Consider the following 24,884-nt stretch of genomic DNA (forward strand, 5'->3'; position numbering starts at 1 on the left):
CTGCTGAGAGCCTGCTTCTTCCTCTCCCACTCCCCCTGCCTGTGTTCCCTCTCTTGCTGGCTGTCTCTCTCTGTCAAATAAATAAATAAAATCTTTAAAAAAATAAAAATAAAATAAAGATCCAATGCGATACTGTTTGTAAGTGCTGGGTACATAGTGGTCAATCAATGGTGGCTGCCATCGTGGTGTTGTTTGTGTTAAAGGGCTTCATCGAGTGGCCTGGCATGGAGCAGGTGCTTAGTGGACAGAAATTCTGGCCTGGCCTATCAGACCACCAGAGTCCAGATCCTTCACTTGGCTAATGTTTGACACTGGTCCCCGCAGATGGGACAGGCCACGTGGAGTGGCAGCAGACGGAAGGGGGAGGCTGGGGTACTGGTGTTGCTTTCCTTGGGAGCTCTGCCTCCTGGAGGCATGGAGAGGGTGTGATGCCTGGGCTGGTTCCTTGAGGCTGGATGGGACTGCGTTCAGCATGGCACATGCGTTTGGCATAGAGAAGGACACTCAGTGCACCCCAGACAATGAAATGCTCCAGAGCATCCTGGGAGCACTGGCCCCACCTTGTCATGTTCCCGCCAACAGTGAGGAAACCGCATGGTCTGTTGGACAGATCCTCCTTCCCATATAATGGCAAAGACCCTCCCCTTGACCAGACTTTAGTCAGGCTCCTTGAGCCATCTTTTTGACTAGGCCTTGTCCTCAGGCCCTGTCTTTGGCCTGCTAAGTGTCATTGTAGCAAGACTCCTTCCAGGTTAGTTGAGAGGGAATACCCCACCCTCGAAATCTGGTCAGACTCCTCATCACCACCCCCAACCCCCTGATATGTGATCCCCGTGGCCTCTGACCAGGCTCTGACCTCACCCATCCACCCAAAGTGATTGCTGAAAGGTGGTTGGCGGGATCCTGGCCGAGCCTGGTTCTCATCATGGCCTGGCCTGGGTTCTGTGGATGGGCCCACATGGCCCTGGTGCAAGCAGCTTCTAGGCTCTCTTGTGGGATCCAGTGTTGTTATGTTCAGTTCCCACTGGCTGGGACTGTGGGATGGTCTTCTCCGGTGTTAACACTCTGACCCCAGACCCTTGAAGATCTAGCTTCTGCCCAACACTCGTCTCCACCAGGCCCCAAACCATCCCCAGGCTCATTGCACCACCCCCCCCATGCTGAATAAGACTGCAGTCCCCTACACTTTATGCTTTCATCTGTGCCGTCGGCCTGAATTGTTCTTCCTCCTCTTTGTCTGGCTAAATCCTACCTACCCTTCAATCTTCAACCAAGGGACCACCTCCATTAGGCCTCTCTCCTGACCCCATTCTCTTTCTACCTAGCCCAGGCTAGCACAGGCACACCCTCGCAGGTCCCCAGTACCTGGACTCCCTCTACTGAGACACGGATTTTGTTGTAGTGTCCTCATCTTCACATGAACTATTGCCCAGAGAACACCTCGGACCCTGCCCAGGTGCATAGCTCAGGTCTGTTGAATGAATGGAAGTGCCCAGCTGACCCTGAGATGCCTTCTTTTCTTCCTTCTCTGCTTATGTTTCATAGTCCCAGACACCTGCCTTTCTATTCTATTTCTGGAGCCTTGAGTCTACCTGTGAACCCATGAGGCTGATTGGCCTTGAACTTAGCAGGAAAGAGGGAGGGAGAGGCAGTGCGCCAAGTCTAACTTCTTGCCTTCATGTTGGCTAATGTCCAAGCCACCCAGGCAGATGGTCCCCTTATCTCATTTTAAACAAGGAGAAGGCACCTCATTCCCTCCTCTGCAATAATCATCCTTGACATAAATCCAAGCCACTATTGCTCTTACTTAACATGCCCACTTACTCTTTTTGTTCCAGCTCCAAACTCCTTCGCCAGGCTCCCAGGACTTCCCAGTCTGCCTAACCCTGACTAACCCTTCTCTCATCCACCGTGTACTCCCCTGACCCCCAGTTCACCTCTTCCCCCACATTTCCTGGGACTTTGCACATACTGTTCCTTTCACAAGGAATGCCCTTCCCTCTCTTCCCTGACGCGTCCTCCTCCCCAAGACCTGGTTTGTTTGATGCTTCCTCTAGTTCCCATGAAATTAGCCACTCCCTCTTCAGGGTCCCCGTAAAACCCCGAGTCATAGGCTGAAGACCCCAGTGCCTGAATTTTGCTTTAGTTGTTTGCCCCTACTTTACTCTCACTAGAGACTATGACGATGCCTGACTTTTACTTGCTCCCTCTTGCCTCTCCCATCCCTCCAGCCTCGGAGACATGTCTGATCCACAGTAGGTCCTTCATCAGCACTTGGTCTGATGGGAATTTCTTTGCTAGTTCCATCTGGCCACCCAGGTCCTTGTTCCATAACGACGTGCTCCCCAGTGTGCTGCCCACAGCCCAGCAGCATAGACATCATCCATCACTCAGGATCTGCGTTGAATGAGATCCTCAGGGATGCACCCACACCCTTAAACTTGAGAACCACTAGCCGAACGTTCGGAGTTCCTTGTGTCTGACCCACATCTTCACTGCTTGGAGCTGACCGCCGGGCCAAAACCCCACGGCGTTGGCCCTCTCTCTTCCCAGGGGCTTGAGAATGTTGCCTTGCACCTTTGCATGTCCTCAAGCAGAATAAATGAGAGCAGCGCTCCTAATGTGCCAACCAGCAGGTTCCTCTCTTCTAATCCAGTCCAGATGGTTTTGGTGACTCCCTTTCTGGAATGTAAAAATAACACTATTACCAACCCCTCCTCCTAGTAGCCTTTTCTCTGTAGCCAAGTTAATTCCAAATAGAACATCTGGAAATTCTATTTTGTTGCCTAATTTAAACCAGACTAAAACCAATCTGCATAAAAGTTTATGAACTTTCTGGGGCCTCACACCTTATATTTCCCCATCTGCAGAAGCCTGTAATTTGGAGGCCAGAAATAGGAAGGATTTGGGCTATCTCTTTCTCTAGCCCTGGGGGAGAGGGTTTGCGGCTTTGTGTATTAGGGTGGAGAGGCGGGCTGGAGGTGCAGTGGGTGGGGTAGAGGGAGAGGCCGAGGAGGGAAATGGATAGAGCTGTGCTTTCTTGGGCAAAAATAAATCTGCATGTAGATTAAAGGCCCTTTAACTTTATGCTGAGGTGGTGGGTGGCAGGAGGGACTGGGGGAGGAGGGGATGCCAGGTGGGGGAAGAAAAATGGAGTGTCAGGCAATGTGAGAGGGGAACGGGGAAGGAGGCATGCATCACCGAGAATAAACTTCGAGGAGAATTTCAGCAGCTGCCCATTGGAGCCAAAGGCCCAGGACTTGAGACGAGGCTAATAGGGTTCTGGAGTTTGTTATTAGTTTGACTGGGGACCCACAGGCTGACTGAGTGGAGGGGGCAGCCCAGAACTGCAGGCAGGGAGGAGCCTTCATCAGTCTGGATAGGGAGTGGGCAGTAAAATCAACTCTTGATATTTTAAGCAAGAGTCAATAGAATCCCCACATGCTGGCATACTTTTTTTTTTTTTCGGTAGAAATTGACCAGATGACTCTAAAAATTTATGTGGGATAGCAAAGCATCCATACTAGCCCAACAATTTTTATTTATTTATATATTTTTAAAGATTTTATTTATTTAAGAGAGAGAGAACATGAGCAGGGGGGAGGGGCAGTGGGAGAGGGAGCAGCAGACTCCCCATTGAGAAGGGAGCCCATGCAGGGATTGATCCCAGGACACTGGGATCATGATCTGAGCCGAAGGCAGCCGCTTAACCGACTGAGCTCCCCAGGCGCCCCTAGCCTAACAATTTTTAAAAAGCAGAAAGAAGTTAGAGGACTCCTGTAACTCAATTTCAAGATTTACTGTAAATCTACAGGAATCAAGGCAGTGTGGTGTTAAAGAAGGGATAGACGTATTGATGATTTGAGTGGGAAGAAACCTAATGGAGGGAATTAGATGCTTACAAAAGTGTTGCAAGGGCAGGGGGAGTAGGCAGGGTCTAGGCTGGGCGTCCAGGATCAAGTCCCAGAATATGGTTCTGCACAACCCATCCCCGGGAAAGTGATGACCTCGGAGGCCACCACGGGGTCCCTGTGATCCAGGAGTCAGGAAGCTGGGCTCAGGGGGCTGCCTCTGCCACCCCACGTTCTCTTGAGACCCAGAAACCTGAAAAGGGGACGCTGGAATGCTGCTGGAGAAATTCCTTGCTCGTCATGATTTTTCTTGTTGGCAGGCGAGACAGGGAAGGGGAGAGAAAAAATACCCAAAGGAGACTCCATTTCATGCCTGCCTTCCAGACCTTGGCGGTGCCCCATCGCATCGAGCACGCTGGCTGTAAAGGACTCTGGGAAATGTATTTCTATGCTTTCCAGTCTCTGTAGTCTTGCGAGTTGCTCAAGAAGTGGGAAGCAAAGGGGATTGAGAAACTAACCCGTAGCAGCCACCTCCCTTCTGGGTGCTAGAGCTCCTGCTGACGCTGTTCACGCGTACGTTCTCCAGCCGTCATCTGATCTTCTGATGGGCAGAGCTTCGTGCTAGTGCCGGAGCTGCAGGATTGTACAGAACAGAGATCCGAGAAACGTCTTAGCTAACACGCACCGGCACGATGATGGAAGCTTGCATGGATTACCTGGTCAATCTTTATGAAGCCCTGGTGAGATAGACTCTCTTAATTCTCCTTACCCCCCGCCCATTATAGATGGAGAAACTGAGGCTAGAACAGACACATGACTCACAAAATGTCACAGAGCTAGTCAGTGGCAGACTAGGGGTTTGAACTCAGCTCATCTAATCCTGAAGCTCTTTCCTTTCTGTACCTTTCCCACTGAGCTGCCTCAAAAATATACATCTGCAAGACCTTACAAAGGTTGGAAGGAAAAGAATGCCCAGCACCCATGGGTGAGACCTGTTGTAGGTGAGACCTGTCCCAACAGGTCTCACCCTGACTGAAGTTCCAAAGGATGGAATGGGGAGGCCACAGGAATTGCCCTTCACGTCCTGCTTCCCACTGAGGAGGAGGAGGAAGAGGAGGTCCCTGCCCTCCTCTGTGAGGTCATTAACCTTTCCTGAAACTGCTTTATAGGTCTGGTTGCTATACAGTCACTTGGGTGTTACGGGTGCAATTAACTGTTCAACATGGCGGGTGCACTGAGTTAAACTGCATTTCCCCCAATGATGTGTCCGAGTCCTAAACTCTGGTAGCTGTGAACGTCATGTGTTTGGAAACAGGGTCTTTGCAGATGTACTTAAGGTACGATCTCAGGATGAGATCATCCTGGGTTAGAGTGGGTCCTAAATCCAATGACCAGTGTCCTGATAAGAGACCGTTTGTGAGGAGACACAGGAAGAAGGCCACGTGAAGATGGAAGCAGAGGTTGGAGGGATATGGCCACAAGCCTTGGACACCAGCAGCCACTGGAAGCTAGAGGAGGCTGGGAAGGATTGTGCCCTGAGCCTTTGGACGGGGTGTGGCCCTGCGGACACCTTGACTTCAGATTCCACCCTCCAGAGCCATGAGAAAATAAATTTGTTGTTTTAACCCCTCAGTTGTGATTATTTGTTACGACAGTCTGAGGATGTTAATACGACAGGTAAAGTAAAGCTCCCTTTCATGGGAGAAATTCCCGACCTTCAATTGGGTCTTCCTTCTAGAATTTACAGTTGGTTTGCAGACACTCTGACTTTCATCTTTACAGACTGAGCATTCATTTGCTTTTCAAGTGTGTATGTGTCTATGTTTTTTTAACAATCTTTTCTCTCTGTCTTTGAACTTCTTTCTAAATCTCTCTTGTTATGCCAGGTCCTATACTTTCTAGGGGCTGCGAGGAAGAATGGCAAAGCATGGGCTTTCGAGTCAGACAGCTGTGGGTTTAAGTGCTGACTTTGCTGGGGGACCTTGGGCAAGGTGCTTAACCTCTCTGGGCTTTATTTACCTCACTGTAAAATATCACACCTCACCTCATAAGATGGGCGGATGAGGTCATGTGCCTGACATGGTGTTCTGCAAATAGAAGTTCTCATTCTTTTCCCTTTTCCTTTAAGACCAAAGAAAGTCAAGACCCTCTTTGAGGCAGCTTTCTCTGAGAAACCTTAGCCCCAGAGTCCTAGCCCAGCCATGAGGTGCGGCGTCCTTGCTGACTGTATCATCAATCCGGCCTCGTGTATATACCGCGTGTGCTGTCCCCTCAGGTACACAGACCTCCCCCCCCACCCCTCCTGTCCCTGGGCGAGCCGTCCTAGGGCTTCCACCTCTGCCTCCTCTCTCGTGGCTTCCGTCAGCATCTCGCACAGGGCAGGCCACACAGAAGGAGCCACGTGGAAGTTTTACCCCGGAGTGGATGCCGGGGAACCTCTGCCCAGCCATTGGGAATGCTGTATCTTTATCCTCCTGAACCGTTTCCTGAGAGTGACCGTGTGAAAACTCCACCTGGAAATAATTAAGTAGAAACGGGGTGCCCTGGGGAGTGGCACAGCATCGAAATGGGGAAGGTCGTCTCTAAATGGAGTAGAAGCTCATTAGTTCTTCTCTCTCTTGCAAACACAATAATTCCTAAAAAAAAAAAAGGGCAAAAGAAAAAACCTGTCACTTTTGCCCCATTTCTCAGTGGCTTCTGCACAGCCTCACTGAAGGGAAGCCTCATTACGAAGACTTTATTAAGCTTGCAAAACAGACGAGGAAGTGCAGCGAGAAGCATACAGAGCTAAACTTGCCAAAATAAATGAACAAAGCACATCCTGATGCCTGGGCCCCTCGGGAACGTAAGCCCAGGAGACCTCACAGACTATTAGGATGCAACTTTATTAACTTCACTCGGGCATGTGGCAGTTAGCCCGGGGGCAGCTCCAGCAGCTCGTGGCCGCAGTGCTGGCTCCAAGTTCACGTCCTCCTAGGTCCTGGCCGGCCACTGGCTGCCCGTTCTTGAGACTGGTGGGCCGCTGCAGCCCTCTTGCTCCTCTTGCTGCGAGGCCCCGGGGTCAGCGGCTCTGTCCTGGGGCATCCTTTGCTAAGAGAAGCTTCTCAGTAGCCAATGCATCTCTAGCCAAGGAGATAAGAAGGAGGAGAGTGGCTGGGAGAAGCGGGAGGAGGGAAGCTGGCCAGGGATGACCATAGTTTGCCCAGTTACAATGGGCATATTCCTGTCACACCAGATTGCTCACCCATTACGCCACCCCACCCCAAACTTCTCCCTCTTTGCAAACAGATGGACAGGTGTGTGACCCTAGGACCCCTTTCCCTGTGGGAGAGTCCCTGGGGAAGTCACTTCAGCTCTGAGCCCCAAGGTTCTCATCTGTGAAATGGGGTTGAGAGCACTACCCACCTGGCGGGATGGTCCTAACTTCGAGGATGTGCATGAATGCCAGCCCCGCAGCTAGTAAGTAGTGGGCACCTGCCTGTCCCTTCTCCTCCCCTCCTCCTGTCCCATAAGGATGACAGAAGTGCTCTTCCAGGAGCTGCTTTGGGCAGGGGGAACATGGTGCACAGATGGGGATCTGGCTGGATGAGGCATTGTTGGCCTTGACCTCTCTCTATAGGCTGGCCAGCCCTGAGTTCATCTAAACCCTTTTCAAAGCATCTTCTAGCTTTAGCTTGTGTTTCTTGGGAGGATTGTGTGGTCCCTGTTGTCCTGAAACACACTTGTTCTTGCCTTTAGGATTCCCTCCTTTGTGGGAAGATGCCAGTGTGGGAAGAGGACTAGAAGGTCCTGAAACTTCCAGCCCCTGAAGCCTCCTGTGTCTCTCTGGAACCCTTGGATTTGGGCTGCAATGGACCAAAGACAGTCGAAAGAGGGCCATAGATCAATCCCACCAGGGCAAGCTGGCAGGAGGAGGTTCCCCACAACCACCCATCTGGGTGGGCAGAGTTAGGGGGTCCATAGAGGTAGCTAACATGGAGGTTAAGAGGGGCTTTTGCTCTCCAAATGGTGGAGGGTCAGCTCCCAGCTTCAATTATTTCTTTTGGGAGATTCATGGCAAGTCCCTTCATTCTCTAAGCTTCAGTTGCTCCATTGGTAACATGGAAATAGTGATGCAATCCAATGAGATAGAGTGCCCAGCGCTACACACTTTGCTGTTTTAGTTTTAGTGTTTATTTTTTAATCAGGAGGAAGACATAGTGGTTTGCTGATGTGATCTTGCTCTGGTTGGCTCTGCCGACTGGGGGGCAGTTGACACGAATAAGAGATTTCTACGACAGGAAGGCTAGTAGGGAGAGAGACAGATCATTAGTAACATACACTGGGTGATGCGTGAGTAAGGAAGCACGATTAACATGCAGGGGGAGGGGGTGTGTGATTCTGTCTTATGGACGAGGGTTTGGAGATGGCTTGACAAAGGGGGCAGCAGGTGTGTTGAGCCCAGCCGGGTGGTGGCAGACCAGACAGGGGAAGCACATTCCATGATATCTTGCCACTGTTTGCACAATGCCCCCTGCCCGTGGGAGCCTCCAGTCTAGGCGAGGAGAGAGTAAGGCAGGGATGGGGCTGGGGGATCATGGAGAGGGAACACTACGTCTGGCCTTGCCTGGGTGCTCAGTGACTTGGCTCCAGTCTCAGGTTCCTGGGAGAAGTCTCGTTCTGCCTAAGGTCTTGTTTCCTTATCTAAGGGAAGGGCTGAGCTTCATTCTAGTTCTGAAGTTCTAGGTCCAAGGGGTCATTAGTTCCCAGAAATAAATTCAGGGAGTGGTCACAATCTCAGAACGAAGAGGGGGCAGGTGAGGACATCACCACCAGGGGTGGAAAAGTGAGGGCTTTGGGTCCTCCAGAGGACAGGGGTGCCTGGAAGCTGCAGGCAGATGGCAAATCTGGGGCTGCTGTCCAGGACTCCTGATTCAATGGCTCATTTCTCTTTATGACACATTAGCTACCTTTAGGCATATGATATGGCTTCGTCACTCCAGATTTTCTGAAAAAAATATTTCAACTCCTATTCACCTCTTTGATGGGTGTCATCTCACACCATATAAAACCACAGAGTGAGATGTGTGCTGGGGCGTGGGACAATCAGGGCAGGCCTGGGCAAGGCATTTTAGAGCAAGCGATTGGAGATGGGGGAGGGGTGGGTAGTTAAAGCTCGAAGAACCGTCAGGTCAGTCTAAAAACGGGAGGATGATTTCTCGCTGGGTCCTGACAAAGGCTTCACAGAATGCTACATTGGTGGGATGTAAACTTGGGAGGCCCTGAACTCATTCACCTCAAGGATGGCAAATCCGTGGCACCCAATTCACAACTGCTATTTGCACCCATGGCAGGCATCATTAATCGATCACAGCACTCTTTCCTAGTGAGCCAGGATGCAACCTCAGAATCCCTTTCCACGTAGTGTCTGGGTAGCCACTGTCAGCCTTTAAGTTGGTTCATGGCAGTCCTGGGGTTAGAACTCTGTTCTCTGATCTCATCACCTGCCAGCTGTCACCTGGCAGTTGAGTACCAGCCGTGTATTCTTTCCCATGTCATTCGTTCTTGTTCTGCCTTCATGGACGGCTGGTTTCACTGATGGCTTCCCAAGCGCCTTTAAGCCCAATTTTGGGGAATTTGCTCTCACCCCCACGCTTTTCTGCTACCAAGTCTGGGGGACCGAGCAGGCCAAAGGGGGTTCTCAGGGAGGATGATGGAAGAAGGGAAAGAACATTTTCTAGTACCATTTCCATAGATGGGAAATCTAAAACTAGAAGGGTCCTGAGAGGGCATTTTCATAAATCATCATCATCATCATCATCATCATCATCATCATCATCATCATCACATGACCTCCAGCACAGCTGCACATCCTCATGAAGAAGTGATCTTTTTGTCTCATGGAAAATCGGGTCATTAACCCATCTTATTGTTACCTCTGCTCAGGTTCCTTCCAGAGATCATTTTCTTTTAGAAGACATCAGCCGATTGCTGAACAGGGGAGGGTCTTTAAATGGACCTTCTATCTGAATGGTGTGAGTGTGTGCCTCTGAGAGAGCGCTGTGACTCCCAGTTCCCCTGAGATCGGCTGGTCCCCAGAGAGCAGGCTGCATTCGGGAAACCAAGGACTCACCGTGTCTTTCCTCCAGCCAGGTTCAAACCAGCAGCTCTGTCCAACTCCGCAGCCTCTTACTGAGCAGAGAGTGCCTTCAGGGAAGCCTACTTCCACGGTAATGACTCCCCATGTTGTCTTAGAGCTCTGTTATTTTCCAGCGTCATATCTGACCCTAACTTACGACAGTTCTTGTGGGCAGCCCATTTGGCCAGTGGATCTGTCTGGTGCCACCTCGCAGGTTGGGGTCAGACACAAGACAAGGGCCTGGGTCTCCTGGCTGTGAGCACAGGGCACACTCACCACCCAAGATTGCCCATGTCACCAGACATAGGCAGGCTCAGCCCAGCGTGGACCGCTTGTCCCTGCCAAGTTTCATATGTGCTAAATTGAACAGAAGGCGACCGACCTTTCCAATGGCTGCAGAACATCATTGCCATGCTCGTTGAGCTTGGTTAATCAGGACTTTGTTCCTAAAGATGTTATGTCGGCGGTAGTTGGTGCTGCTAGATCCACTTCAAGCATCATGGCAGGGAGAAGTATGCACTGAGGCAGAGTATAATTTTCTAAGCGTGTGGCAGTTCTTTCTGGAATAGTCCCCGCTCCCCAGACGCATGTAAAATGACACACACATATATATGTGGATGTGAGGGTTCAAAGGCCATCTGTTATATCCCCCTGCTGCAAGGCAGTGTTCACCTAAGTTGTTCAAGACAGAAGTGTCTCTTTCATTCATTTTCCCTCTCAAAGAGTGTCAGCGAAGGAGAGTCCCTAACATCTGTGGCTCAACCACTTTAACATTTACCGACTCTCATGGTCAGGAAATTAATCCTGACATTTAACCTAAATTCTTCTTGTTGACTGTTTCCTCCATTCCAGACTCAGTGGGGCGAAAGCACAGCTGCTCACCAGTCTTCTCTGCCCTACTTGCTCACAGAGGACAAGTCCCACAATGCCACTCTCTATCCGTCTCTTCAGGTTCAAGAGGAGCAATTCACTTGAGGGTTTTACCTTTTTTCAGAGAACCTGTTTGCAAATGTATTCTAAATCCTTTCCGTCTTTCCCACATCGCTCTTGAGTTGTGGTAGTTCGGGGCAATTCTGATTAAGTGGTTCTGTTTTATGTCAGACCATGTGTGCTGTGTACCTTTCTCTTCCCCTCCCATGCAACCCTCTCCGTTAAAAACATGCCACACAGGGGCGCCTGGGTGGCTCAGTCAGTTAAGTGTCTGACTCTTGATGTTGGCTCAGGTCATGATCTCAGGGCTGTGAGATCAAGCTGCTTGAGATTTCCTCTCTGTCTCTCTCTCTCTCTCCAAAATAAACCACAAAAAACTAAGTCACACAACAACCACAGCCCTACCTAAATGACTTGTTTATACTTTTATACTTGTGGTCTACTATGGTTCTCCACTTTTTTTTTTTTTTGGTGCTCTTAGTATATATTCTCTACCTATTATTCCTTTATCCTGAGTTTGGATCATTTTTATTTTTAGAAGAATCCTGCTTAACACATTTCCTTGTTGAATCAGATTTTGAAGATGACGGCCGTGCCTTCAATATGGCCTACTGATGTGGGGTGTTACAGAGGGTTCTCTTATACTTTCTTCTTATAGATAACTTGCATGCGTATACTCTTGTGGCTTCAAAATTGAAAAACAAAAATCAAAAAAAAATAATATTGAGCATTTGATGTCTACCCAGAGGGGGCACAGATCTAAGTTCTTGTTCTCGAAGGTCAGGACTGTTTTGATAATACAAGATGTTTACACGTGATCTTTGAAGAGCACAGTTTAAGACAGAATATATTCAGGGATGGAATGTGTGGTAACAATGATAACACCGGGCCCAAGCATATCCTAAGCACATTATGTAAATCATTTGAAATGGGTCATTAATGAAAGAAAAATGTCAAGAAAGGGTAGTTTAGTGAGCGATAGAGAAGTCAGAACAGTATTCTGGAAGAGGAAGGACTTGGGTTGGGCCTAGGTTTCTTTGCTCCTTGTCCTTTGCCTTTTCAATACACAGTGCTTGCAAGGTTTATGAAGGCTAACATTTTTGGGGACAAGAAAGTTGATAGACATTCTTAGGTTGAGAAGTCTCGTTCATTTTATAATGGAATGTTATTTTACAGATGACCCTGTCTTTAGGAGGGGCCATTAGCCCCGGTAAATTTGAGGCAAGCGGTGGTTTAACAAGGATGTGGGCCAGATTTTGCAAAAATGATTTGCCATTGACAAGAAGGTTAACAGGCAAGTGGTCGTAGATAAAAGTCTGTTCTCTGAAGACTGCACATACCTGGATCTGTAGCCATCCGTGCCTGTACTCCCAGCCGAGTTAAGAGTGAGAATGTCTGTATTTTTATTGAAAATTAGAAAGCGATACTTGAAGGAATCAAATGTCAGGTCTCCAGATTCAGCCTCCGGCTCTGAGAGCAGAATTGGAGCAAAAACCCTCCAACTAATTCGGTGGGAAAAAGAGGACCTGCGTTGAGTGGGCGCTGTTCCCTGATTTACTCCCCTTCTAAAAGGGAGACGTTCGCACACATTTCCTCCAGCAAGTCAGACGTGCTCTGCCAGCAATAACCGCATTCTGGAACATCATCTATTTAAGCCACTTTTCTGTGCAAGGCAGGGAAGTAAGGTGGACCCTCAATGTACAGCGAGGGACCCCAAAGAGGAGGGGGTGACTCTGCTGCTGCTGAGTTTGGGGCCAGTGGAAGACTTGGGTGTGGAAATCAGGAACCAGCTGTGCTGGGGGAAGGGTGTTAAAATCAGGGTCCTCCATCTGATAATGTTCTTTCCATCTCATGGTCCCAGCAGAAGGCAACTTTTCTCTCCTCTGAACAACTCCTGAGCCACATGACGACCCCTACCTGGCATTGTTATGGTTATACATGCATATATAGTACATGTCTGATGCCCTCTGACTGACTGCAGAGTCCTAGAGGGCAGGTCTGTCTCCCTGGCCTTTTTAGCATTTCCCACAGTTCCTTGCACCACGGGCAGACCATATTTGTTGACAGACGAGAGAATGAATGAATGGCATCAGTGTGACGAGGGCTGTAGATGCCAGAGAGGGGAAAGCTTAATTAATTTAAATTTATTTATCAAACTGGTATTAATTGAGCACCTACTGTATGTAGGCACTCTCCCAAGGGCTGGGGATATAGCCATGAATAAGATGGACAAAAACTCTGCCCCCAGGGTGTTTCCATTCACATTGGGAACATCGCATCCCACTTGAAAATATGAGCAGGTTTCACAGTAGAGCCGGCTGTGACCTTGGCCTTGGAATACAGAAGCAATTTTGGTGGGTGGAAAAAGAGTAGGGAGATCATTCCAGATGCAGGGTGTGAGCAAAAACCTCAAGTAAACCAGGTACCAGATTCTATTTTCTCCCCCTGAGTACACCTTGCTAGCAGAAAACATTTGTGGGGTCTGCTGCACTGATTCCAAATTGAGAGAGAGGTGAAAAAGGAAGAGAACTATTTATCAGGCGGGACATTATTCCATTTACTCTGCACAGCGGTGCTACAAGCTGGTTGCCATCTCTGTTTTGCAGAGGATACTGTTCCCCTGGAAGGATGCATGACTCGCTCCAGGTCACACAGGAGGATTTAAACCCAGTCTATCTGACTCCCAAACCCAACCTCTTGACACTTTACCACCAAAGCGAGGGTGCAAACAAACAAACAAGCAAGTCAGCTAACAAGCCAGGTGTTCCCTGGTGAATCTCTTCGCTCCTGTTGTGTACACGGGTCCTCCCAACATTTCAGTTCTGGCCATGCCATGCTGAAAGCATCATGACTCTTTTGGGGTCTCAGGCTTGTTCTTGAATGTCATGGCAGTGAGGCTCATGGGAGCACTTCCACATTGGTGGGGGGTGGGGGCATGGGGGGAGGGTCCCTCACCTGATAATGGCTGTAGGGGATATTAAGTGGGAGAGACAGGAAATAAGACACGAGACCCACAGCAAAGTCAAGGGGCAGTGGGAAGAGTTCTGTTCAAGTTTCTTGGAACGTTTGGATGAAATCACAGGCCTTCCCTTGGATTTCCCCATGGCCAAGCCTCATGAGATGCTTCTTGTTTTCCTCTGACCCTTGATTTGCTCTGGTTTTCTGTTCTCTTTCTAGAAGCCTTGACCCGCTCCATCTCTTTAATTTCATTACGCTCAAGACTGGCCGAAAAGTTGGACACTGTTTACCTAGCCCCGAGGTTTTTAGCCTTCCTGGAAATAAGCATTCAGCCTCTTTTTAAAATAGGCTGAATTTAATCATTGGGGATGGATCGCTAGCTGTCCTCCAGCTGCACCATGTTTCCCATCCCCCATTGCAGCTACACAGATTGTAAGACAAAATGAGGGGTAAGGTTGGTATACAGAAATCCCACCATAAATCCTGTGCCGTTTTAGAGGTCTTCTTGAGCATCCGGGTAGCCGAAGCAAAAAGTAAGCAAGGCAAGTGATTGATTATGAAAATGAGCAGGTTATTCCTTAAGAGAAGCCTGGCTTTCCTGGCAAGGAGGCCTGAACCTTGTATCTCCTAAGATCCTCAATGAAATTCATATACAAAATATAGCAGTGATTGTACAGCGTGACTTTTAACATAGGCAAATTCCATTTTTACTTATTTCCTTTTACTTCGTTATTTGACATGATGCATATGATACTCATTATCAGATGTCATTAGGAATTTGCAAATTACAACAACAACAAGATTCCACCACATACCTATGGCCAAAATCCAAAATACTGACCTCACCAAATGCTGGTGAGGACGTGGAAGAACAGGAACTCTCATTCGTTGCTGGTGCAAATAGAAAATGGTAAAGCTACTTTGGAAGACAACCCGACAGTTTCTTACAAGATTAAACATACGTTTGTCATATGATCTAGCAGTCGTGTTCTTTGGTGTTTACCCAAATGAGGTGAAAACTTACATCCATAGAAAAACCTGCACACAAATGTCGATAGTAGCCTTACCCATAATCGCCAGAACTTAGAAGCAACCAAGATACCTTTAAACGAATGAAGAGATAAATGGACTCTAGCACATTCCGACCATGGAATATCATTCAACAATAAAAAGAAATGAGCTTTCAAGCCACAAAAGCACATGAAGGAACCTTCAATGAACATTGCTAAGTGAAAGAGGCCAATCTGAAAAAGCTACACCCTATGTGCTTCTAACTATATAACGTTCCAGAAAAGGTGAAACAATGGAGATGGTACAAAGATCAATGGTTGTCAGGGGTCAGGTGCACGGAGGAGGGAGAGGAAGGGAGGGATGAATAGATGGACATGGGATTTTTAGGACAGTGGAGTTATTTTTCTGTATGATACTGTAAGGGTGGATACATGTCATTATACCTTTGTCAAAACCCCTAGAATGCGCAACACAAAAAGGGAGTCCTAATGTAAACTACAGAGTTTAGTTAATAATAATGTTTCAAGATCGGCTCATCAATTGTAACACATGTACCTCTCTAGTCTAAGGTGTTAAATAGTAGGGGATATCGGGGTTTGTGCAGGTGGATATGGGAACTCATATTTTTCACCCAATTATTTTCTGTAAATCCTAAAACTGTTCAATAAACAGACCATTACTAATAAATAAATAAATAATAAATAAATAAAAGTGATGCACGTCTAGGTGCTCCTGGAATTGCCAGCCACTAGGAACGGACTCAGCACCCCCAGGCAGTGCCAAAGTCTTCCCTTCCTTACACCCTTCTCATAGAGCCTGCAGGCTTCCAGAAAAGCCTTCTTCACTTACCTCCAGCAAGGGAGCCAGATTCCCTGAGGAGGGCAAGCCTGGGGGTGGGGGACCTAGCAGAGAGGAAAGCGGTCCTCTTACCCCCTTCTCACCACCGCACATGGGTTTATTCTCAGGTAGGTCCCTTTAACTGCTTCTCAGCTGGGGCGTAGTCATTGTCAAGCCAACGTGTTACCTAAAATGTATTGAAAAGGCACCACTTTTAGAGAAAGCATTGAAGGCAAACCTCTTCTCGCATTGTTTAGATGTCTACTCTGACTTTTATTCGGTATATCGGTAAACTGAGGCTCAGAGGCCAAGTCCCACAGCACTAGATGGCAGAGGGAGGATCGATTCCGGTGCTAAGGATGAGCCCTCATCAGCATACCCATCTGCTCCGCTGGGTAGAGAGGCCTCCCGCCCACCCTGCCCCCCCCAACCCCCCCCCCCGACTCCGTGTGCGCATGTCCAGCCCTCTGTCCCTGGAAGCCCAGCCCAGTGGTCAGCTCCACCTGCACCTCGCCCCGCCCCTGGCCCGTGTCTGCTGTCTGGACTTTCCCACCCTCCTGCGCAAAGCCACGTGTTTGAGAGGTAGGAGTTCCCATTTACGTCGCAGCAGAAAAATGAGGGAAAAAATTTAATCTTAGATGTTTATTTAAAAAAAAAGAGATCCAAAGACTTGTCTCTGAAAGTGTACGTACAATAGCAGATGTTGTTTAACAGGCTTGTAGGACATTCCCAGAAAGTTATAAACATATCTTTCAGTGGTTACTTAAGATAAACAGATACAAGTCACATATTTTTTGGTACAAGAGACAGCTTGCTGTTTGGAAGCCAAATAAAGATTCCTGAGTGTGAGATGCACCTGAAAAAGATTAGGAGATCGTATCAAGGACATTAAACTGGGGCCAAATCTAACATGCTTTTCTTGGAGTTGTGTCTCTGAAAAAAAAAAAAAAAAGAAAAGAAAAAAGGGTTCCATCTCCATGCAGGAAACTTAGGGCTGAAAGGGTCTTAGGGGACCTTTCTCTGCACTTCTGCTGTGTTTCCCTTCTCTGACCTCTGGCGCCAGGCCACAGCCACCCAGACAGCCGGCACGGCTCACTAACAGCCAATGTTAGCTGAGCGCTTCCTGGGTGCTGGGCGCTGACCAGGAGCCAGGCACACAGACTTGACATGAACAGCCGATGTATAAATGGATACTTTAATCCAATGCAATCACTTGTGGAAGCATCCTGTGATGCTTAATCGTTTGGGCTCTGGGAGCCAGACTCCCTGGGTTCAAATCCTGACTCTGACCCTTTCTTGCCCTATGTCCTGCGGTAAGTTAATTTATCTCTCTGTGCTTCAGTTTTATCATCTATGGAATGAAAATAATAGTAGTACCTGCCTGTATAATGCATTGCCTTTTTTTTTTTTTAAAGATTTTATTTATTTATTTGCCAGAGAGAGAGCAAGAGGGGGGCAAGGGGGCAGAGGAAGAGGGAGAAGCCGACTCCCCACTGAGCGGAGAGCCTGATGTGGGGCTTGATCCCAGGATCCCAAGATCATGACCAGAGCCAAAGGCAGACCCTTAACCAACTGAGCCGCTCAGGCACCCCAATGTATTGACTTCTGTGTAAAAAATTACCCAAAGCTTAGTAGCTTAAAAATCAACTTTTCTGGGGCGCCTGGGTGGCACAGCGGTTAAGCGTCTGCCTTCGGCTCAGGGCGTGATCCCGGTGTTATGGGATCGAGCCCCACATCAGGCTTCTCCGCTATGAGCCTGCTTCTTCCTCTCCCACTCCCCCTGCTTGTGTTCCCTCTCTCGCTGGCTGTCTCTATCTCTGTCAAATAAATAAATAAAATCTTTAAAAAAAATCAACTTTTCGAATGTCACAGTTTCTGTGGGTCAGGAACACTGGGTGTTATACTTAACTAATGAATCATTGAACATTATATCAAAAACTAATGATATGTAGGCTAATCGAATTTAAATTGAAAAAAAAAAAAGGAATATGAGTGTTGCTATTGGGTACCTGGGACTCTGACTCTCTCACGAGAATGTAACCAAGGTGCAGGCTGGGCTGTGGTCTTCTTGGGGCTCCACTGGGGGAGAGTCTGCCTCCAAATTCATTCACACTCATGAAGGTGCTGGTGGCCTCAGGTTCTCGCTGGCTGGTGGCTTGCCACACGGATTTATAGGGCTGCTCACAACCTGCAGTTTGCTCCTCCCAGAGTGCAGCCAAAGACGGAGGGAGAGAATGGGAGACAATATTGTTGCTATCTAGTTTCTGATATATATAATATATATAAATATACATATATTTTAAAGATTTTATTTATTTGACAGAGAGAGAGAGAGCACAAGCAGGGGGAGCAGCAGGCAGCGGGAGAGGGAGAAGCAGGCTCCCCGCTGAACAAGGAGCCCGACACAGGACTCGATCCGAGGACCCCAGGATCATGACCCGAGCCAAAGGCAGTCATTCAACAAACTGAGCCATTCAGCCTCCCTTGTCATATATATTTTTAAAGACTTTATTTATTTATTTATTTGAAAGGGAGAGAGCATGAGCCAGGGGCGGGGAGAGGGAGAAGAAGGCTCCCTGGTGAGCAGGGAGCCCGATGTGGGGCTTGATCCCAGGACCCCAGGATCCTGACCGGAGCTGAAGGCAGATGCTTAACTGACTGAGCCACCCAGGCACCTCCCTTTTGCCATATTTTTTTTCTAAAGATTTTATTTATTTGACAGAGAGAGACACAGCGAGAGAGGGAACACAAGCAGAGGGAGAGGGAGAGGGAGAGGGAGAAGCAGGCTTCCCACTGAGCAGGGAGTCCGACACGGGGCTTGATCCCAGGACCCTGGGATCATGACCTGAGCTGAAGGCAGACACTTAACAACTGAGCCACCCAGGCGCCCCCCTTTTGTTTACTAGAAGCCAGTAACCAGGTGCAGCTCCCACTGAAGGGGAGGGGTTTGCACAGGGCCCTGAACTGGGGGTCACTGGGGCCACCCTCGGGGCCACCCGACCTCATAGGATTGTTGTGAGGATCGGAAGAGTTAATCTGTGCAAAATGCTTAGCCCAGAACTGAGTTCTCCTCTCTCCTGTTTTAAGATGTAACTGCTCAGATGATTAGAATTCTCACCTCAAAACACACAGGCACATGTGCACGCACCATTTCCTATCCTCCCATCCTCTTTTTGCTTGTTTCCCTGTCTGTTTCCCTGCCCTCGTCGATAAGCCTCATGGCGGTGTGGGTTTTGTCTGTTGTCTCACACCTAGAGTCAGTGGCTGGTGTATAGCATTTTCTCTGATGAATCATTATCGGATTGATTGGCGGTTTCGAGCTGCGCCCCCTTGGGGGAGGCAGAGCTGCATTGCTGTGATCCCAGTACCGCAATGGGGATAGCCCCACGTCCTGTTGAGCTTTCTCACTCTTCTCTGTAGCACACACCGTCCTTTGTGTTGGACCATCTCCAGCACCCCAGAGGGTCCCTGAGTGCCTCTCGGAGCTCAGGACCATCTTTGATGTCAGAATACTTCCCGCCACGGCTAACTCGCCCCCCTCCCACTGCGGCTGAGCCGGGCTGTGATGCGGCCCCCGGACGGCACTTCATATGGAGGGCGGTCGTGCCTTCACTCCCAGGACCCTGAGCCCTTCTTCGCTCTGACCTCTTCAGAGAGTGGCCCCTGGCTGAATCGGTCATGCCATGGGAGAAGCTGAGCAGTCTGGGGAAGGGACCGGGGGGTGGGCTTAGGGGTGAGTCCCTGATCTGCCATTGAGCCTAGCTTTGACTTGCAATTCCTCAACTTGGCCATGGCCTCTCAAACTCTAAAGTGAGACTGTTCACCTGGGAGATCTTGTTAAAATAAAAATCGGATTAAGCAGTGTGGGGTGGGGTCAGAGATTATGCCTTTCTAGCAAACTCCCAGGCAGTGCCAAAGTGGCTGATTTGTGGGCCCCACCATGGTTGGCAGCAAGGAACCAGGCAACAGGTCTTTCTGCAGCAGCTCCTCTGTGCAGAGATGCAAAAAAGCCAGGGTTTCCACTCCTTTTGTGCGGATTCCAACTGGGCGGTAAAGCCATAAGCAAGGGAGGGGGGAAAGATGCAGAATCAGATGTGACTAGAGGTGTGGGAAGACAGGGAACACTCTTTGGATGATGTATAATTAATACGAGTCTGCAGGGTAGGTCCACTCTAGAAGGATAGAGAGCAGCGACTTTAGGTTGGCTGGAAAGAGAAACTGGGGGTCAGTTTGCAGAAGGCTTTGAATGCTAAGCTCACATCTCTGGATTTGGTTCTGAGGTCTAGAGTTGCCAAATGCAAAATCCCAGCAAACATTCTTACGAGACAGTAAGGAGTGGTAGGGCCTGTGGTCAACCGGCGAGAGCATGTCTGTCCAAGGGGGCCGTTCCTACTCAGCTCCAGCTGACAGTTGCCGCAGGAGATTGTAGTCGGATCTTCCGATTTTTCAAGCAAAGTCACATATTTGGAATTTTATGTAAAGCCTTCCAATTTTTAGAAGTTGTGAGGCCGGATGAAATCTATTTGCGATCATATCTGGCTTGAGAGCCTGCAATTCATGGCCCCAGATGGAGGCAAAAGGCAACCAGTAAAGGTTTAGGTCAGGAAGTTGCCTCTTGGAAGGAACAAGGGCCTGGATAAAGTCCACAGCCACTGAGAACCTTGGTCAGGAGAGAGTGCGTTTCCTGCTCACCTGTGATCTTCGAAGTCTTCCTAAACAGTCATGCTTCTGGGTAAGGGGTCTCTCAAGGCCTGAAGGAAGGTGTTACCTGGACTGGAGATAATCACCTGCTTAAACATGAGAACCAAATGTGCCTCCACCTCTTCCATCACGCCCCAAGGCTGGCCACCTCCGGCTTCGTTAGAGGGTGTCATGCAATGTGAGGTCACGTAGCAGAGTAGAGTCAGGGGATGTTGGTTCACACCTCAATCCTGTCACTTCTTAGCTCGTTGACCACTGGCAAGTCAGCTAACCTCTCTTGCCTCTGTTCCATTTATTTATTTATTTATTTATTTATTTATTTATTTATTTAAGATTTTATTTATTTATTTGATGGAGAGAGAGACAAGCAGGGGGAGTGGGAGAGGAAGAAGCAGGCTCCCAGCGGAGCAGGGAGCCTGATGCAGGGCTCAATCCCAGGACCCTGGGATCATGCCCTGAGCCAAAGGCAAATGCTTAATGACTGAGCCTCCCAGGCACCCCAACAGTTCCCCTTATTTAGAATCACCTTGCCTCTCTCACAAGGTAGTTGAGGATCAAATGAGCTAATATAGGGAAATAGCATAGTGTCTTGTACAGACTAAGTGATCAATTGATAATTGATCAGTTTAGGGGCAATGAAATACATTATCTTTGGAAGGGTTATTAGGGATCACTCAACCTCATCACTTCATAGGGGGAAACTGAGGCTCAGAGCAGGTAGGTGGTTTGGTCAAGGCCCCACGGTAAGGTGGAGTCATCAAGATCCACCAGCTCCCACCCCCTGTGCTACATGTTTCTCCCCAGCAATGAACACAGGGCCTGGCACATGGTGTGTTTGTGGAATGAATGAATGAGCCAAGAATCATGGAAGAACCAGCCATTCCTCTCATTTTCTCTCTGTGTTTGTAGCATTTCATTCTTGATTCACTTGCAGGTACGTGGAGAAGAGAGAAGGGATTTACGTACGATTCACGGATCCGGGGATGCAGAAACGGTGAAGAATTCACATTGTGTTGGAGCTGGTTGTTATTGTCTCTCCAGCCAGCCAGCCCCTTTCTCACCCTCCCTCTCATTCTTCCTTCCATCTCTCCTGCTTCCTGCCTGGCAGTCTGTCAATTATTCTTACATTCAGTCCATTTTTATTGAGCACCTACTACATGCCAGGTTCTTCAGGCACTGGGGATGCAAGATTGAGCAGAGCTGGCCTTGTCCCCTCCCTTAAAGAATTTAGATTCTAGAAGGAAATCCCCATATAATCAAATGATCTCACAAATGGGGCCATGCTTTCAAGGGCACCACGGGGGCTGCTATAGGGTTATGGACGTGTGTGGAGGTGAGGGCTGAGATCTGATCTGGTCACGAGCTGTCAAGAAGGGCGTTCCTGAGGACATGGCATTGGAGCTGGGAGCTGAAGGGCTAGCAGGAGTTCACAGGGTGAAGGCAGGTTGGGGGTGCATGCCCTAAGAAGAGGGAACAGACCCTGAGCAAACGTAGGAAAGCTACTACGGGGCGGGGGAGCCCAGAAAGGGTGGCTCACATGAGCCTAGGGCTCTGTCACCTCATACCTAGAAGGTTCCCGTGGGTGTTTGACCTTGACCCTTAATGCTGTAGGAAGGCACTGCGGGTCTTTAAGCAGATCCACGTCATAAAGAGATTGTTCTAGCTGTTTCTTAAGGAAAGGCCCTGCATAGAGCCAGGTGGGGGTTATAGGTGCCAGTGGCGTGGAGGCTGCGAGGCATGTATCAAGAGAAATTTGGGAGGTAAAACTGTCAGGATACACGCAGTTAAATGGTTGTAAATACTTACAGGATTTCCTTCACTGAGAAATCCCCAGGCTCAAGGAGGCAGCTGCTCAGTCCACCAAACAGGGCACATCAAACCCCAAGCACGGTCCCCAGGAAGCCACCGTCTATGTGCAAACACCGATTTGCCACAAGCCACTGCATCACCAAGGATTTATTGCGCGCCTACGGTGGGCCAGCGCTGGGCTAGGCACTCTGGAGCTCTGCTTCCCGCTGAAGGGGGTGTGGGATGAGTTCCAAAGCTGCTGCTTCCTGCACGAGCCCTGGATGCTGCCTCGACAGCACCAAATATCTGGGGGACAAGCAGAGCAGAACGTACGTGTCCCGATGTCTCCAGAGATGCCGAGGTTGCTGTTTCCATAAAGATAGCTGGGTTTCCTGTGGATGAAGGAGGCTTCTTCATCCTTTAAGAAGTTTGTTGGTAATATGGCCAGTCAGCATCAGTGAAAATAAAACTGGGCTTTCGTTCGAATGACATGGAACGTCTCTATGCAAGTGGTGAGAATTTCAGATATTTTCAAATAGAAAAAGAGTTGCCTGGAAGTATGTGGAAGTCATGTCGCTTGCAGACTGAATTTTTCAGGTTTTAGCCAGATAGTGGGGTTTGGAGGCCTCTGATTTAGCCCTCTCCACACAGCTATTCTGGAAATCTGGAAAGACAGCTTCTCTTTAGGCAGCCAACCAAGATTGCTGAAATGGTAAAAAATACTTTTTTTCCTTTGCTTCACTGCAGGTGTTTCGGTCCTCATTAGCTGCATCAAGGGTCTGTCTTCTCTGTGGCCTGGGAGCCCAGCTCTCTGGAGAGTGAGGGGACTGACAACTTCTTCCAATTCTGGGCCGAACCCTAGCCTCAACCATCTCACATGGCGCGGCAGACCCACCCACTGGTTGAACAGAAGGCTGTGAGGAGGGAAAAAAGACAATCTGTCGAAGTGCTTCAAGTACAAGTGCTGGACCCCGTGTGTTCTCTTCAAACAAAGGCCGGCAGATAAGAAGTGAAGCTCCCAGTGATTTGTTGGTCTGACTTTACCTATTTGAAAAATGCCTTCCATGCTGCAAACGACACTCTCGGGCGTTTTCTATCCTCGCTACAGACCCCAGAAAATTCACAAAGCTGTGGACATTATTGCCCGAGATAACTGGGAAGTGGTGTATTCGTGGTGGCACAAATAGGGAAAGAAAATGAATTGTTTGTAAAAAAAAAAATAATGCATGGGTACATAGGAAGACATTTATGCACAGATTTACAAGTTCCTATAAATGCCACTTCTAGACTATTCATCTCAATCCAGGACTATTTCTTTTTCTGAAAAGTAATTATTTTTTTTAAAAGATTGTATTTATTTATTTGACAGAAAGATACAGCCAGTGAGAGAGGGAACACAAGCAGGGGGAGTGGGAGAGGAAGAAGCAGGCTCCCAGCGGAGGAGCTTGATATGGGGCTCGATCCCAGGACTCTGGGATCACGCCCTGAGCCGAAGGCAGACGCTTAAGGACTAAGCCACCCAGGTGCCCCTGAAAAGTAATTCTTAATAAAGATTCCTGCACCCTCAGTAAACCTTTCCATTCAAGTATTTCTTTCATATCTTACACGAGAGGATGCTTCTTTCTCAGTTCGGACTGCTGGTGTCTTGGTCCCCTGCTGGAGGGATGAAATTTACTGCTTACTCCTTTTGTGTGAAGGGAAAATAAAAGAGGGATTCTCTTTCTTCTGGTTTGTTTTCTTGAGCTTGCAATTTTAAAATATCTTCTTTCAGGGCCCCTTAAACATTGACTACCGCGGCACGGAAGTTAAGCAGAGGGGACTCTGTCACCTGACAAGCCTGCCCCCCGCTGAGACACCAGGCAGGGCTATCTGGGTAAAAATCTCAGGCTCGAACGCAGTTGTGTGATTTCCTATGATAAATAGCTTGGACGAACACTAATCAAAATTACTTTCTGGTTCTACCTTATTCAGCAAGACGAATGCATGACATGGCCCCAGAGGCTGGGATTTGTTAATTTGCAGATGTCTTTGCTCACATCTGTCTGACCACGGTGGCAGCTCCCCTCCTCTCTGCGCACACAGGGTGGAGCGTGGGCCCCTCTGTCGTGGGCCCCTCGTCTTCTCACCTGCTCTCCGGGTTCTGCCACCCGGGCACCATCCACGCTGCCCACTCAGGGAAGCAACTCTGGATCTTTCACGTGCACAAAATGTACACTGCAGACCGCAAAAGGGATCCTGGGGATTTGAAGACTGAGACACTGATGGCGCGCATTACGGTCCTCCTCTCTAGGACGCACCTCTTCCAGCAGGCTGGTGGACATATGTAATCAAATGGGCAGGAAGGAATGAGAGATTTTCTTTTTTTCTTTTTTTTTTTTTCCCAATCGGATATTTGGATCGCAAGATGCAATCTCAAGAGACTAACAGCTTGAGCAACCACTATGCATATGGATTGAAGGGCTTCTGGAAGAGTCCCCAGCAGGGCAACCCGATCAGTGAAGATGATGTCACCGCAGTTTTAAGGCTCCGCTAGTGACGTCAGGGAAAAGCAAAGGCTCATTTCAACTGTGTGAAACGGTGCCTATGTGAATAGAGATCGACGCGCTCAGACCACCGCAGGCTGCCTTCTGTGTTTGCTGCCTTCGGTTTCTGCAGCTTTGTGGGAAGGACCAGTTAAAACCACCCAAAGA

At 48.7% G+C, this 24,884-nt stretch overlaps 1 protein-coding gene across 4 annotated transcripts in view; it reads left to right on the forward strand.

Annotated features, from left to right (window-relative positions):
• EN1 (engrailed homeobox 1) overlaps window positions 1-23,919 on the forward strand; it is an 81,545-nt gene extending 57,626 nt beyond the window's left edge. Inside the window, exons 5-6 of one of the 4 annotated variants that reach the window (XM_057317285.1) lie at window positions 21,341-21,400; window positions 22,942-23,919. The gene's annotated coding sequence lies outside the window, so the exon portion shown is untranslated. Of the gene's footprint in view, window positions 1-4,171; window positions 5,474-5,979; window positions 6,127-7,589; window positions 15,575-21,340; window positions 21,401-22,941 lie in introns of those variants that run through there. The other 3 variants (XM_057317283.1, XM_057317277.1, XM_057317284.1) reach the window with 3 other exon arrangements.
• Window positions 23,920-24,884: the final 965 nt, after the last annotated feature.

The sequence above is a fragment of the Ursus arctos genome, unplaced genomic scaffold (genome assembly GCF_023065955.2).
Source record: "Ursus arctos isolate Adak ecotype North America unplaced genomic scaffold, UrsArc2.0 scaffold_1, whole genome shotgun sequence".
Taxonomy (NCBI): Eukaryota; Metazoa; Chordata; class Mammalia; order Carnivora; family Ursidae; genus Ursus; species Ursus arctos.